This window comes from Lepidochelys kempii, chromosome 5, assembly GCF_965140265.1.
Source record: "Lepidochelys kempii isolate rLepKem1 chromosome 5, rLepKem1.hap2, whole genome shotgun sequence".
Classification (NCBI taxonomy): Eukaryota; Metazoa; Chordata; order Testudines; family Cheloniidae; genus Lepidochelys; species Lepidochelys kempii.
This window is the reverse complement of record NC_133260.1, coordinates 106,894,242-106,910,079: the sequence shown is the minus strand read 5'-3', so window position 1 is coordinate 106,910,079 and position 15,838 is coordinate 106,894,242. Positions and strand designations below refer to the sequence as shown.

The 15,838-nt window shown below is 37.4% G+C and overlaps 1 protein-coding gene across 40 annotated transcripts in view; it reads left to right on the top strand.

Annotated features, from left to right (window-relative positions):
- The window catches only part of PTPRD (protein tyrosine phosphatase receptor type D), a 1,705,510-nt gene that overhangs the window by 453,972 nt on the left and 1,235,700 nt on the right, over nucleotides 1-15,838 (top strand). For all 40 annotated transcript variants that reach the window (XR_012159111.1, XM_073345355.1, XM_073345353.1 and 37 more), the window contains one exon: nucleotides 14,959-15,065. The gene's annotated coding sequence lies outside the window, so the exon portion shown is untranslated. The remainder of the gene's footprint in view (nucleotides 1-14,958; nucleotides 15,066-15,838) is intronic.

Sequence of the window (15,838 nt, the reverse complement as noted above, 5' to 3'; positions counted from 1 at the left end):
TAAAGGACCACCCTAGCCTGTGACACCCTCTTACTTGTAATCTCAGTAACATACAGTATTGGTAAATCTCTTGGATACTATAGTTGTGGTAGGAAATCAACAAACAAATAGTAATATTAAAATTACACCTATATCACTTAAATTACATCAAGCAGTTTTAGCAATATAAAAGTACTTTACAAAAGTAGAGGTCTACCTTTCCTACAAAGAAGGATATCAGCTTAGTGCCATAGAAGTATTTGGTGGGTGTCAAAATAGAGAATAGGTAATCTTCATTCAGATGCTGTTAAAGTACATAGCTTCTTCACAGTAGATCATAATTCCCACATTTGATTGCATTAAACAGTCACTGGTGGGATAAGTACTGGAGCCTGCATTATACTTTTCAATGTGAATGCTTAGCAATAGGAACAGCCCAACCTGTTCAAATCTGAAGTCTGTCTTGGGCAAAGACTAAAGCATTAGTTTACATAATGTGAAATAATCTTAAAAGTTGTATAACGTAGGGGGGAAATGTGTCCCTATGATGGTGGCAATCAGTGCAATTATGATATCATAGCTAGCAACTGGTAACTTGGCACAGTTGCCAATGGCTATGCATGCACTAAACAGCTATTTTTTCCTTCCTTGAGTGCTTTCTTAGAAAAAAGAAAGAAAGAAAGAAAGTATGAATCTGTTGCTGTTCTGTACATAAAACTTGCTTGCAAATATATCGGTCCAGATCTTGGCCTGAATCACAGCTATGCTTGGTGCAGCTTATATGTGGATAGGGGAAAGGTGGCATTATATTATCTTTATGCACACTCTTCCCTCAACCCGGGGTCCAGCTAGCTGCCAGGCTGGTTTCTTGCATAAAGTATAGCAACTTCTGGGCTGTTTTACATTGTACTGTCTGTAAACAACCTCTTAAGATTCCCCTGTTGACCCCCAATACCAGAAACTCGAAAGGCAAGGGTGTTGGAGCCACTACAATGGCCTCACACTACCAGAATGATGAAAAGCATCCAGAGTCCATTCAACAGAAACGTTTTTTAACTGTTGTGAATTTGCCAGTCCTCCCCTACCCCTGAAAATATGCTATCTCAGATGAAAGGGTATTAAGGACAGCTTTAAACATCTTAAATGCAGATCTTCCATTTAGCTGTACATGCTGCTGCTGGAGCTCAAGCAAATTTGAGCAGAGTATGAGTTTTAAAGATTAGAACCACTGATGTCCCCGTCCAACCCTTGTATTCTATGATTCTATGATTCTATGTGATATTTTTAAATGATTTATGCCACTTTTATGTGAGGCTGCAGATCATTGTTCTAATAGTACAATCTTTCTTTAAGCAAGGTTTACTTATGCACAGTTAAAGATTCCTAAAACCAAATCAAGATTTATCATTCATTACATCCTTCTTTGCTGATGCACCATTTTTCCCCTCAGAATTAGTCTTAATGGAATGTCTGTTCAAAGGAATGGAAAATTAGGACATACCTGAAATGCCTGGCCAGATTTGACAAGCACATTTCATGAACATACATTGCACACTGAGGAGAAGGGTAAACAGGGTGTATAGGTTTGGAGAGCACAAACCGAGTCTGGCTGATGGGTATTCAGTGATTTTGGGCAAGTGTTTGTTATGAGGCAGTCTTGATGTTAAAAACCGCAACCCAGGTTAATTGAAAAAAAATGCTGAGGTTTGCAAAAGTTTCTAGAAGTTCCAGGCTTCTCCGAAAAAGACATCCCTCTTAGATCGGTAAGTCTCTGTACTGTATTCTTTGTGCAGCTGAAGAGTAGACAGAGGAAAATATTCCTTGTATATCATGCACAAAGCAGTCTGCTTTTTGTTCAAGGTGGAAGACAATGTTACACAGAGGCTATCTGTTGAATCCAACTGTGGTGCAACATTCTTGGATACCATATTCATCCATTTATTATCTTCCCTTCTGTCATAAAAATAAAGGGAAGGATAAACCCCTTTAAATCCCTCCTTGCCAGAGGAAAAACCCTTTCACCTGTAAAGGGTTAAGAAGCTAAGACAACCTTGCTGCCACCTGACCAAAATGACCAATGAGGAGTCAAGATACTTTCAAAGCTGGAGGGGAGTGGAAACAAAGGGTTCTCTCTGTCTGTGTGTTGTTTTTGCCAGGACCAGAACAGGAATGCAGATCAGAACTCCTGTAAAGGGCTAATAAGCAATCTAGTTAGATATGCATTAGATTCTGTTTTGTTTAAATGGCTGATAAAATAAGTTGTGCTGACTGGAATGTATATTCTTGTTTTTGTGTCTTTTTGTAACTTAAGATTTTGCCTAGAGGGATTCTCTGTGTTTTGAATCTGATTACCCTGTGAGGTATTTACCATCCTGATTTTACAGAGGTGATTCTTTTACTTTTTCTTCAATTAAAATTCTTCTTTTAAGAACCTGATTGCTTTTTCCTTGTTCTTAAGATCCAAGGGTTTGGGTCTGTGTTCACCTATGCAAATTGGTGAGGATTTTTATCAAGCCTTCCCCAGGAAAGGGGGTGTAGGGCTTGGGGGGATTTTGGGGGGAAAGACGTTTCCAAGTGGGCTCTTTTCCTGTTATATTTGTTAGACACTTGGTGGTGGCAGCAATAAAGTCCAGGGACAAAAGGTAAAATAGTTTGTACCTTGGGGAAGTTTTAACCTAAGCTGGTAAAAGTAAGCTTAGGGGGGTTTTCATGCAGGTCCCCACATCTGTACCCTAGAGTTCAGAGTGAGGAAGGAACCTTGACACCTTCTATTCAAAAGGAAAATATTATATTTATCATGATGGTTTCGCTAATATACTGGGTGAAATAGACTGTTTTCAGATGCCTCATTATGTCTTCAGCTGGGAGTGAGCCAATGTAGGGTCACTGAAACCATTTACGTTGCATGGACAGAACTTGTTATGAAGATAATAAAAGAGTTAATATATTAGATAAATATCCAGAGCCAACAGGTGATTCTTAATTTTTCAGGTAATTAGTGTACGGTGGATTACTAGATAGTTGTTACTCTGTCTTTTTTTCTCTTGTTTTGCATTATCACAATTTGAAAATGTTTTAAAAAGAGTAGCTAATATTCTGACAACCTCTGTCTTATGCAAATCCAGTTCAGTAAAGATATTCTGAGGCTTCAAAGTGTGTGATATTAATTTAGCAACTCTGAAAATGAATGCGTGATGTTTAAACAGTATCAATGTAGTTATACAATAGAGTCCGTATTAGTCTCAGCTGGTGTAATCTTTTGGCTACATACAAAACATAGAAGGTAAAGTCAAAAAAAGATTAGACCATCAAGGTCATCTTCCTGGAAATGTAGGATTGTTCCCTAAGCTACCCTTTCTTAATGTGTTTACAAAACTGGTGTTAACAGTCCATGTTGGTAGGGTTTCTACCACTTTCCCTAGAAGACTGTTCCACAACCTAAAATGTGACAGGTTTCAGAGTAGCAGCCGTGTTAGTCTGTATCCGCAAAAAGAAAAGGAGTACTTGTGGCACCTTAGAGATTAACAAATTTATTTGAGCATAAGCTTTCGTGTTGCATCCGATGAAGTGAGCTGTAGCTCATGAAAGCTTATGCTCAAATAAATTTGTTAACCTAAAAAGTGTCACTGAATGGATATTTTTCTTAATATTCATCCTTCATTACATTTCTTGATTTCATCCTGCTGTGCCTGATAATGCTTCTGTGCACTGCTATAAAAATTCCTCTCCATTGTTAACACCCTAGAAATACCTGTCAATTTTTACTGTGCCTCTCTGCTCAGCCACTGCTTCACACATTTAGCTATCACTCTCTTCAGTCCCTCCCCCAACCTCCTGCTTGCTTTTATTGCTATTCTCTCAACTTCCTCCATGCTCCATAAATTGATCCCTTTTTACATATGTCTTTATATATATATATAATCAAGAGAGGCAGAGAAACATGTACACAGAGGGATCACCCTTGAGTTCTCTACTTTTATCTGCCATCAGGCAATAATATTTGTTGATCTTCTACACCATTAGTTACATTCCTTTTTAAAGTTTAATATCCCTATTATGCATAGACAGAGCTAGTACTAGTAGGTAGCATAAAACTCACCATTCACTACCTAGGTACCTGCATATCATGAAGGGGATCTTCCTATAATTAGAATAGAAAATTACACTTACCTCCATCATTGCTGTGTGGCAAAGGTTGAGATTTTAATGATTCCTTGTAGTATGTCTTTTGCTAGCCACTGCCTTTCTCCATGAACTCCCATTTAACTTCTGAGTCTGGGTCTACTGCATAGGGATCTCTGCTCAGGGTACACATCAGAAGCAGTCAAGAAGTTTTACTGGTTTGACCAAGAAGCCAGAGAGCAGGCAGTAGTTAGACTTTTAATGGAATAGAGAAAGTCCAGCTATTACTTTTGAAAAAATAACAGGCGAGGGGGAATGGCAAACTCCTTCCTTCTACTAGGGATTTGTGGCCTAGGAGTCTGGCACTCTTCTCTCAGAAATATGTAGAAGAGTGAAGGGCACAGATTGTCACGGTCGTATGTGACCTAAGGAAGAAGAAGTATCTGAGGACTTTAACTACAGTGCTCTCTTATTTTCTTGGTGTAAGGGACAGAGATGGCATGCAGGCTACTCCAGAAAAGTATCTAGCCTGCAACCAGATATTTGGTTAAAAAAACATTTTGTTTGGGGACTTCACAGGTTTGCATGCACTTACTCATGTTTAGTTATACTAGTTGTATGTGCATTTAAATTCACTTGTTTTTGTATCAAACATAAGTCTTCAGGATTGTTCTGTAGATGATCCAGTTATAACTTGCATGACGACTGCTTTATCTCTCTCACTCACTGTATGCTTGACTTTGGAGTTTCCTTTAGCTCTGCATTTGAACCAGCAGCAAAAAAATGTACATAACTCCGCTAACAAATTAAGAGGCTGCAACAGAAACTATTCAAAACAGACTACATTTTTCCTTGTTCAACTTTTTCACAGTATATTAATAGAAATCTGAAGCAAATTCAAGGAGGGCTATAAGACTATAGCAAGGTAATTTCCTATGATCCATGTAGCAGATATATAACCTTATATTAAAAGTATCCATTTACTTCCCCCAAAGTACAGAATATCAGGATAAAGTCCAAAATGTGCAAGTCAGAATGTCACAAATAGTCATAGGTAGTGCCTGTATATTGCAGATTCTTTCTGTTTACGTAATCACAAAACAAATAATAAGTAGTGTTATGACTACCCTCAGATTTTCAAAAAAGGAGCCTACACTGTGTTACAGTAAATCAAATCTTAGAATGTACACTTGCCTCCAGGCTTAAGCACAGTGTATAAATCCTGTGTCTTATACAATACAAAACCCAGCCTTCTGTGTTGAACGTTATGTTCTTAAAATGTTTCACCTCTGAACAAATTAAATTACAAGTAATAAAGAGATCAAAACTGATTTTTTCCTAAAGCAATTTAAATGCAATTCTGCCTGTTAAGTACAGTTCAAATGTGCTTCACTACATAAAACTAAAGAATCAAATATACCTTAGGGTCTTAGTCTCAAACCACTGTATACTCAACAAATAAAGGATTTGCTCATTTTTTCATCATGAATCACAGTTAACATACAATTGCCTTCTTTTCCCTATTATCAAGCTATTGTAAGACCTCCCACTATGTACCTTCAGGGTTGTGCAATTGAAATAAAAGCAGAATTAGCTGGGAAAGAGATTTCTAAACCTTATTATTTTACTTGTGCTTTCAGAATTGAATTTGAAAACTTTTCAAAATGCTGGCATGTATTCTTGCCCCTAGATTATTTATATGACAATTTCCAGTATACTCTTAACTATTACTTCAACTTCATTCATCTCAGCAGGTTAGACTTTGTCGGCGAAAATGTTTTAATGCGTTTCATTTTTTCTCGGTCTGTGGTGTGTGACCAGCCACGTAGCCAAACAATGTATTTGCTTTGCACCTAGTGTCTGACCAATACCTTCCCAGTTGTGATTTCTTTATCAGATAAACTTTATAAAATCAAGCATCTAACTTTTGTTTACAAGACGGGCAACTTCACAGACAGTTGTGTCTGAGTAAGGATAGAGTCAGAACCTGGGTAAGGAAATAAAGATATGAGCAATACAATGAGCATTGTCCAACACGTAGGCCAATGCTATCAATATGGAGAAATCGATGGACACTGAATCAGACCTTTGGTCAATAGTTTTCAGTAATTATTTGTGTAACTCAGTTGTATTATCTTATGAAAATAACATGTATTATCAGCATCTCTGTATATGGCTAAGGTTTTAAAGAGTGACATCTTAAGGAGACCTGATGTTCAGAAAATGGGAAGCACCTGCAAATTGAAATTCAAGCCCTTTGAAGTGTCTCAATTTGGGCACCCAAAATGTATATATGAGCTTGCACGCACACAATATACAGATAGATTTGCTTAGGTAATCATTATTGTGCTTAATAGTATTGTTTTCTGACTCCTTCACCTACTATGTCTTGGGAGATTATCAGACATTATTATCTTAGAGAAACCCACTTCTCTGTACACTAGTGAATAAAGCTGGTTTTGAAAAAAGAGGTGGAAAATTGTATTAGTTCTCACAAAACTGCATTTCAGAAAATTTTTACCAGCTCACAAATGAACAACCCTGTGGTGAGTATTGAGTTCGGGCTCTAACTACCAGTTGAGGGATAGGACTCCATGACAGGCTTAAACTTCTACAGTTGCATGGCACAGGGTCCTATATATGTCAGCCTTGAGTTGCTTGTAGATGTTTTTGAAACCGAAGCAAAGTAAAAGGGCAGAGACCTGACAGCAGAGAGAGACTGTAAAAAGAAGGTGAGTGTATACACCTTAGAAACCTGCATAAATAGGATTGTATAGGGTACAGTTCAAACATTTTGCCTGGTTGACAAGCATATCTGTATGCTGTGCCATTTCTCTTAGAGGACAGGCTGTGATATGAATACACAAAAGGCTCCACCCCACAACGTTCTTCAGCTGAAGGGTTTAAATGAGCATGCACCACGTCCGTTGAGAGCAGTGCTTCTTTAAAGATTATTGTGTCTCTCAGGGAGGCCTGGGGTGTCTCAGAAGGTTTCAGAAAGGACCATCTGCTTATGCATTTATGGAATTTTATACATCAGAGTGATCCTTTTTTTAGCCCCAAAGAGCATGCTTGTCTCATTGGCAGAGTGAAAAGATTGACTGTAAGAATGGGGGTTGGTCCCTGTCCCAATGCCTTTAAAAAAGCACGGAGCCTTGTGTTGTGGTTCACATGGTAGATTTATTTCCCCTTTCTCAGGGGGTTCCTACCAGGTCCCATAAGTTTCAAAAGACCAAAGTAAAAAGGAATTACTTGGAATGAATACAGCTGTATGAAATAGGAGAAGAGAGTGGCTTGCTCCAGCCAGTCCCAGTGAAAACTTCCCAGCCGTGCTCCATGAGCACATTAGCCTGCTGCAACTAAAAAGCTGACCCTGGAGAGTGGGTAGGGATTTTCCCTGCAGTCACTAACAGGCTCAGTTGGCTTGCAAAATACTAAGTCCTTCTTTAACTTTGCTCTTTGAAAGCTCATACCTTTAAGTATCAGTATCTGCAACCAGGGCTAGTTGGTCTATGTCCTGTAACTCCTTGTTCCTGGATTAATCCCTTATCTGCCTGCATGGGGTCTACACAGCACGCTTCTAGTGGTTTTCTATACATGATTCACGTGCATCAGAGATACAAGATAATTCCCAAGATACCGCCTCACATTTTGTATCTCAAGATTCCATAACATAAAGTCATAGCAAAAGTAAGTTAAATCGATCCTTGCAACTAAACACTCATTACCTCATGAACACATACTCCTCTGTTATATTTGGTTTATGTATAATAACTAAAACTTTTTTGAAATCTAGCAATATTACGCAAAATGTTAATTAAACATATGCTTGGCATTGTGTGGAAACTATACATGCTGCTATAATTTTCTTCCTTTTTCCTGTTCTGTTTCAAAGGATTTAGTGAAAAGAAAAGGAGTACTTGTGGCACCTTAGAGACTAACCAATTTATTTGAGCATGAGCTTTCGTGAGCTACAGCTCACTTCATCGGATGCATACCGTGGAAACTGCAGTAGACATTATATACAGAGACCATGAAACAATACCCCCTCCCACCCCACTGTCCTGCTGGTAATAGCTTATCTAAAGTGATCATCAAGTTGGGCCATTTCCAGCACAAATCCAGGTTTTCTCACCCTCACCCCCCCTCCCAACTCAGTCTCCTGCTGGTAATAGCCCATTTAGTGTATCCTGTCTCACGTACTATATCCTTGATAGGCTTCATTGCTTACAAACTATGGAGTTGGCCCTGGGACTGCAGGCTAAGATTGTTAAGAGACTTGTTGGATTTGCTTTTTTATTTCTTATCCTCATAAGCAATTATGAGTAATTTGCTCACTATTATGTAATAAAAAGATTCTGTGCTACTCTAAGATAAAGTAAAATTATATTTTATTGTAGTAGCTGTCTGAGCAGTTCCCAAACTCTTCAGTGATTTTCCTGCTGTATGCATTAACATGTACATGTTTCCATGTTTAAAATTGGGGTAATTTATTTTAGGGATGACTATGGGTCCAATATGCAATTTACACGAGTATAGGATTATTCTTTCAAACATGGGCCTCCAGGAGAGGGCTGGTTTTTGTTTCGTGGGCTTTTTTTGTTTTTGTTTTTTGTTTTTTTTCTGGAAGTGGTAGATGAAGTATTTATTCTGAACATAGACTAAACTTCCAAAATATTCTGTATGGTTTCATCTAGTCTTCCTATTGTCTATTCATAAATAGTTTTCCATATTTTCAGAGGTTAGGAAGCTCAGTCAATGAATGAATCAGTGGACAGACCAGAAAACAGACTCATAAAAAATGTCACAATTCTGGTTTTGTGACAATTAGACATTATTAGGCTAAGAGAGCAAGGTTCCAATTCTATAATGAACTCCATGTGGATGGACCTCTGAGCCCACACAGAGCTCATTGCAGGATTGGGGCCTATGTCATTATTTTCTTGATAAACAGCAGTTCCGCAAGGTATGATTTTTTTCTAAGCAAAAGAAACAGTGTGAAACTAGGCTGTCTATTTGAATATCCAAAAGGCTTCTCATTTACATATCTTTTAAGTGCTGATACAAAACGCACTAAAGTTCAAAGGGAGTCTTTCCATTGTTTTCAGCGGGCATTGAATCAGACCTGAAATAATAGGGGAATGGGAGGAGGGACAGAAAACAAACATAAACAGCTATAGAATTATAAAACGCATCTTGTATTTCTTTTGAATTCACCCTGGAATAATAATAACTTACTAAACCAAATATTGGCTGGACATTCAAAGATAAATGTGTAACTGAGAATTAATTTACTACATTTTCTGAATACAGGTTTCAATAGATAATACCTTGAAGAAAGCAAAGTCCAGTAGAGCATTTTTAAGACAAGGGGGGTAAGATAACATCTGTTATTGAACCAGTTTCTCTTGGGGAGAGAGACAAGTTTCTGAGCTTACTCAGCACTCTTCTTCAGGTCTTAGGGAAAGGTACCCAGAGCATTTTTATACGCTCCTGTGTGATCTATTTGCACTGATTCAGTTTTCCTCCTTAGGAGACTATATAGACAATGATTTTATAAGCTTTACTGGAGAAACAAAAGGTAAAGGGGCCCACAGGAAACATTATTCTTAAACCTGCTACCAATCTTTATTATTAAGCAGGGGACAGCATATAATGTAATTCCCAGCAGTTAGGCTTTAAAAAAAAAAACATTAAATTTAAAATAAGAAAATAAGTCTCATAAGAAACCTATCTAATAAATGTATTGTCCTGTGGTGGTTCCCTTACATTTCCTGTCAATGAAATGCTTTGTACCAATATTTTACTGTATTAACCATATAAAGCATTACTTTATAACTGCCTAAAGCCTATGATAGCATGGCTGTTTTTCTCTGGGGTTTCTCTCCTCTTAGTCACCCCAGCCACAGGCTCCCTCTTTTACCCAGTCCCCTCCTGCAGCCTGTAGAAAGACAGCCCTGCTCCTCCAGAGTAGGATGGACATATGAAGTCTTATCCAAAACCCTCAGAAGCCAAAGGGAAACGTTCCATAGGGCCAGGGCCCCCATATTCCTGAAGATGTAGTGCAGGAGAGGACAATCCCCGTTACTCTCAGGAGACACATTATTCCCCCCATAAATACTAATGGAGGCATAGAGGAGTATGGTCCAAGACTTTCTGCTGAGAAATATAAATTTGCAGAAGAGAATGGTGATAGCTAATAGAAATAGGTAGTAGCCTGTCACAGATTAGCCTGTTTTGTTAGGAATATGCCTTATGCAGACAATATGCAACAAGAAAATTCAAGAGTTAATTTTATATATTTACAGATTCTGATAAATAAAATGTATGTCTATGAAGTTCCCTAATTTCTTTTATGTATTTTTCAATTTTAAAAAATCAGTACCCATCTTTACATTTAGAAACTAGAATATGGTGCTGAAGGTTTGACACACATGTAAATTGTATTTTAAAGCCTTTATTGCCATTGTAAATGGAGTGGTTTATGACATTATTAGTACAGAACTTCAAAAGCCTAAACTAGAAAAAAGGCTTAAGGATTACAGAGGCTTAATAGTACATTCTTATATTTTTACTGACTATAAGCAAAGCATCAAAGATAAGTGATGTGATACTTTTTTTTCAGCTAAATATAGGAAACAAGGTTTTTAAAAAAATATAAAGGAAAACACCATGATCTAAAGTTCTAGGGTAGGAGAGAAAGAGCATCCAAATAGCATCACAATAAGGAAAGTCCCTGAAGATAGGGTGTAGGTTCACAGAGTTATTAAGTTCACATGAGTTATTAACTGGGTATTAATCCTGGGGTGTGTTTAGAGCCAACTAAATTATTAACAGGATGCAAACATGGATAAAATGTGTAGTATAGACCATGTCTAAAAGTTGGAATTGCTGGTGTGCAAGTTAGTAAAGAACATTTTTGGCTGTTTGGTGACGATCTTAGAGACACTCAAATATCTTGACACATTAGATAAACAGACAGTCTAATACAGGGTCATTTCCCAAGTACGTGGCATGAAGGACAATGTGAAGAGGATTTCAGTTGTATTACAAGAACACTGTAAACTTAAATAATAGAGGATCAATTTCTCAGCTTATGTAAATCAGCATAGTTCTACTTAGATTGCTTTTTGTTCCATGTTTGTGCAATGGGGTCCTAGGCTGTGACTGAGGCTCCCTGGCACTTTGGAGAATACAAATAATTAATAATATTGAAGTCATTCTTGCTATGCCAATTTATAGCAGCCAAAGATCTGGCCTATTATTATCAAAAATCTTTTTTTTTCTCCTGAATTATAGAATCGTAAGACTGAAAGGGACCTCAGTAGGTCTTCTTGTTCAGTCCCCTGCACTCATGGCAGGGGACTGGATGAGAAACATTTTCTAGACAATCTCTGACAGGTGTTTGTCTAACCCTGCTTTTAAACATTTCCAGTGATGGAGATTTCACACCTCCCTAGGCAATTTATTTCAGTGCTTAACCACCCTGACAGGAAGTTTTTCTTAATGAACAACCTTAACGACCCTTGCTTCAATTTTAGCTCATTGTTTCTTGTCCTATCCTCAGAGGTTAAGGAGAACAATTTTTCTCCCTCTTCCTTGTAACAACCTTTTATGTACTTAAAAACTGTTATGATGTCCCTTCTCAGTCTTCACATTCTTATTACTAGAACCTACTTGTGCATCTTCATAATCCTATGAAAGCCATGTTAACATTCATTTGAAGAGAATAATCAGTGTTGCATTATTTCAGTGATGTCTAAGGCAGGATTTAAGATTATTTATCTGACAAGAAATAATTTAAATTTAGCCACACTATAGATGCTACTGAAGTCTGACATAGCTGTATTCTCTATCCATTTCTTTGTGTCTGGTTCCAGTCTGTCTCTGTCTCTCTTTCTCTCTCTTCCTCTCCATGTCCATGTGAATCTGAGAGTATGGAACCACACAGCATTCTGCAGAATGTGTGCACATATTAACATTCCTGCTGAATCTTAAGCTTTTTATAACACAACTTGTACTCCCAACTGTATGGCGAGCTGGTAGTTGGGGCCCTTTTTTTCTGAAAATAAAAATGGGGTTTAGCCCACATGGCAGGAACATCTCAGGGTACAAGTCAAGAGACTGAAGCAATGGAGTTGCTGTTCTCCTGCAGCGGCCAACACAAGTCGAAGACATCCTAAAGCTTTGTGCTTATTAGCTCTCTCACATGGGAACAGAAGTGATGTTTCCTTCTGCTCCCTGCTGACAAGAGTGAAGTCCAGGCATAAGTATCTTTGGGCCAACAGCTTCCTTGTCAGAAAGAGGAAAAACAAATCACTGGGCTCAGTGCCAGGCAGATGGTGAGAATCTTTGTGGCTCTGCTGATGGTGGGAGGAAAAGTAAATGAAGTGTGGAGGAGAGAGAGAGGGGATGAACTCTCGGTGAGATAAGGGAATGGGAGAGTAAGTAAAGAGAGAACACAGCGAAGAGAAGGAGGGAGTGAATGAGACAGAACACATGAGAATCAAAGGAGAGAAATGGGGTTCTGAGAGAATGGAGAAGCTTAATTAAGTCTGATCAGCTCTGCCATCCAGGAGGAGTGTGGAACATCTGTGGGCTTGGGAGCCAAAGAGCTTGTTTTGGGCTCTAAACCAGGAGCGGTAAAAGAGCACATCATATGTCTATTCCTCAGCCTTGGACCTATCTGCCAGCACATACTTTGGTGCCACAATTAAGTTGAAATCTCTTGTGCTGCTGTCTCTGTGTTTGGGGAATTCCAGGTGCTGATTCATGTTCTAAGCTGCAGGCCTATTGAGCTAATTTTATCCTCATTTATGGTTATTTCTGGAAATGTTGCATACCTGCAACTCCCATTGAAGCCTGAAATGAGGAAGGGGAAAAAGGGTTTTGAGAGCAAATGACTTCATTAAAGCCTGGTGAAATTACATTTCAAATAAATAGAAGTTGCAGGTGCCCCACACCTCTTTGAATTTGGACTTCACTTCCCATACAATTATATTAATACTCTCTTGGTTATACATAAAAAATAGTGTGACTACTCTCCCTAAGTTTATAACACTTACCTTGAGTGTAGAATGAATTTGATGAGAATTTACACTATGAAGGAAAAAGAGAGAGACAAATTTAATGTTTGTCTAAAAAATCAGTTTAATCTAATCTGGAACAACAAACACTAACACACCTTACTCGTAATCATATGGTTATTGCATAGTGTTACTACAGAGGAGAATTAAGGTTGTTTTGGTATCCTAACTGAATTTCCATACTTCATCATCTTTGGATTTACTTTACATTTAAATTTAACATTGAATTTCCTGGGGCTATGATGATTTGGTTTTGGATAATCACAACATCACTGTATGTATTTGGCCATAAATTATTGATATGTGCTCTCATACTTAACTCCACTTTAACATGAATTTTGTCTGGAATTAAATTTCTGCTTCATTCTTTATGAAAATACTATTAGAATGTAACATAACAATGTAATTCTCTAAGCTAGTTCCACAGTAGCTGGAAGGTTACAGCCTTGTCAGACTCATAGTGACTCTTTGACCAATATTTCTTTATTGCGTTTTGGTGACTAGCTGTATATCATTAACCATTCTGCTTCCCTGGCCTTATTACCACATACATTTCCTTTTATTAACTGCATACCCTAGAAATAGAGAACACTGATGGATAAACATGTACATGTTTTTAAGATAGCTGTGATTTTTTTCTGAACATTGCCTACATGCCCTCATAATTAGCATAGCATACAATCTCACCATAAAGCTGTTCTTTCAAGATAGTGCGTTTGTGAGATGATGCACTGTATGTTTTAATAGAATTGGGAGCTAAGATATGATAAAGTGGTGGGATGGTTTGGTTTTGTTGTTTAAACCAGAGAGGTATCTTCTAGCAGATAATATATAATGAAATTGCTATGAATTGTTGTATTTAAAATATTTATATCTGGTGAACGGTGTATGTAGTTTTCAATTTTTTATCTTTACTTATGTTTCTTTCGTTCCTTCCGTTCCTCTTCATTCAGAGTGCTGTGAAAAAGCTGTGATCTTCTAGTTATTTAATCAAAATAAATTTTTAAAATGAAAAATAAATATTTTATGCATTGTTTTACATTTCACCTTGTATTATATTTGTATTCATTTAGAAACATATTGGAATCTATTGCTGTGGCATCTAGGATTTTTCAAATCAGCAAAACCCAGCAACAAATAAATATTTGCCTTTCAGTTTTAAAAATCAATAGATCAGTTGTCTGTAGTTGTGCAGACTCTGTACTCTCTACTAGTTAGAGGTAAGATGAGCAATGGAAAAACAATGATCAGTAGTGTAAGACCTAATGCAAATGCAACTTTAAGCTCAGTTTCTACAAATGGTACCCTGTTCTAATGTAGTGTGGTCTAAATCTTATTTTATTTTCCACTGTTGGATGTTGTGATTTGGTACATTTCAAAGCCAATGTTTAGAAATAACCTTAAGTTACCACTGGACTCTTTGTTGTTTTTGTGGATATAGACTAATACGGCTACCCCCTGATATTTGAGCGTTTAGAAATGCTTATCTTAATTGAATATATCCTTTAATTAATTGAACTGTTATAAATGAATATAATACTTAATATATTTCATAATAGACACATCAAATAAAATAAAGTATAGATGGCCCCATTCACCTATACACATGCTGTATTAAAAATTTAGGAGTTAGCCAGAGTCGGATACTTTATGCATCAGTCCTTTGTGTGTTTTCTGATGAACCCTTAATGTGACAGGCAAAGATAACATAATGAATTGTCATATGCTTGGAAGACCATGAAAAAAATGACTGACACAATATTTTTTCCAGGTGGAATAAAAGGAAGCTGCTCTCCTGGCCCTTGATAATCGAGTTAAGTGTTTGACTGACAGAATGTTGGTGCCAGCATTGGAAGAATTGATCAGCCTCAACTCCAGGTAGGCAAAATTACAAATCTGGAGGTTTGTTTAAGACTTAATTTACACAGTTTTCTGATTTCTAACAACAAAACAGAATTAAAAATTCAGTTCATAATGCAGTGGTGGAAAATACCTTTATCTGTGCTGGTAATTCAGAGGTTCTGTTTTAAACTGCATAAAGATATCTTTGAAACAAAATGTTCTTGCACCATTATATAAATCTCTTTTCAGAAAATTTGTGACACTGCCTTCTGATAGGTAAACATAAGTACTCAGCTAAGACAGTGCCTAATTATTTAAAAAAAATAAAGTATGAAAACATTTAAACATAAACATTTATGGATACGTTTCAGAGTAGCAGCAGTGTTAGTCTGTATCCGCAAAAAGAAAAGGAGTACTTGTGGAACCTTAGAGACTAACAAATTTATCTGAGCATAAGCTTTCGTGAGCTACAGCTCACTTCATCGAATGCATTCAGTGGAAAATACAGTGGGAAGATTTTATATACACAGAGAACATGAAACAATGGGTGTTACCTTACACACTGTAATGAGAGTGATCGGGTAAGGTGAGCTATTACCAGCAGGAGAAGGGGAAAAGAAAAAAAAAAACCTTTTGTAATCAAGGTGGGCCATTTCCAGCGGTTGACAAGAATGTGTGAGGAACAGTGGGGGGAGGAGGGGAATAAACACGGGGAAATAGTTTTACTTTGTGTAATGACACATCCACTCCCAGTCTTTATTCAAGCCTAATTTAATGATATCCAGTTTGCAAATTAATTCCAATTCAGC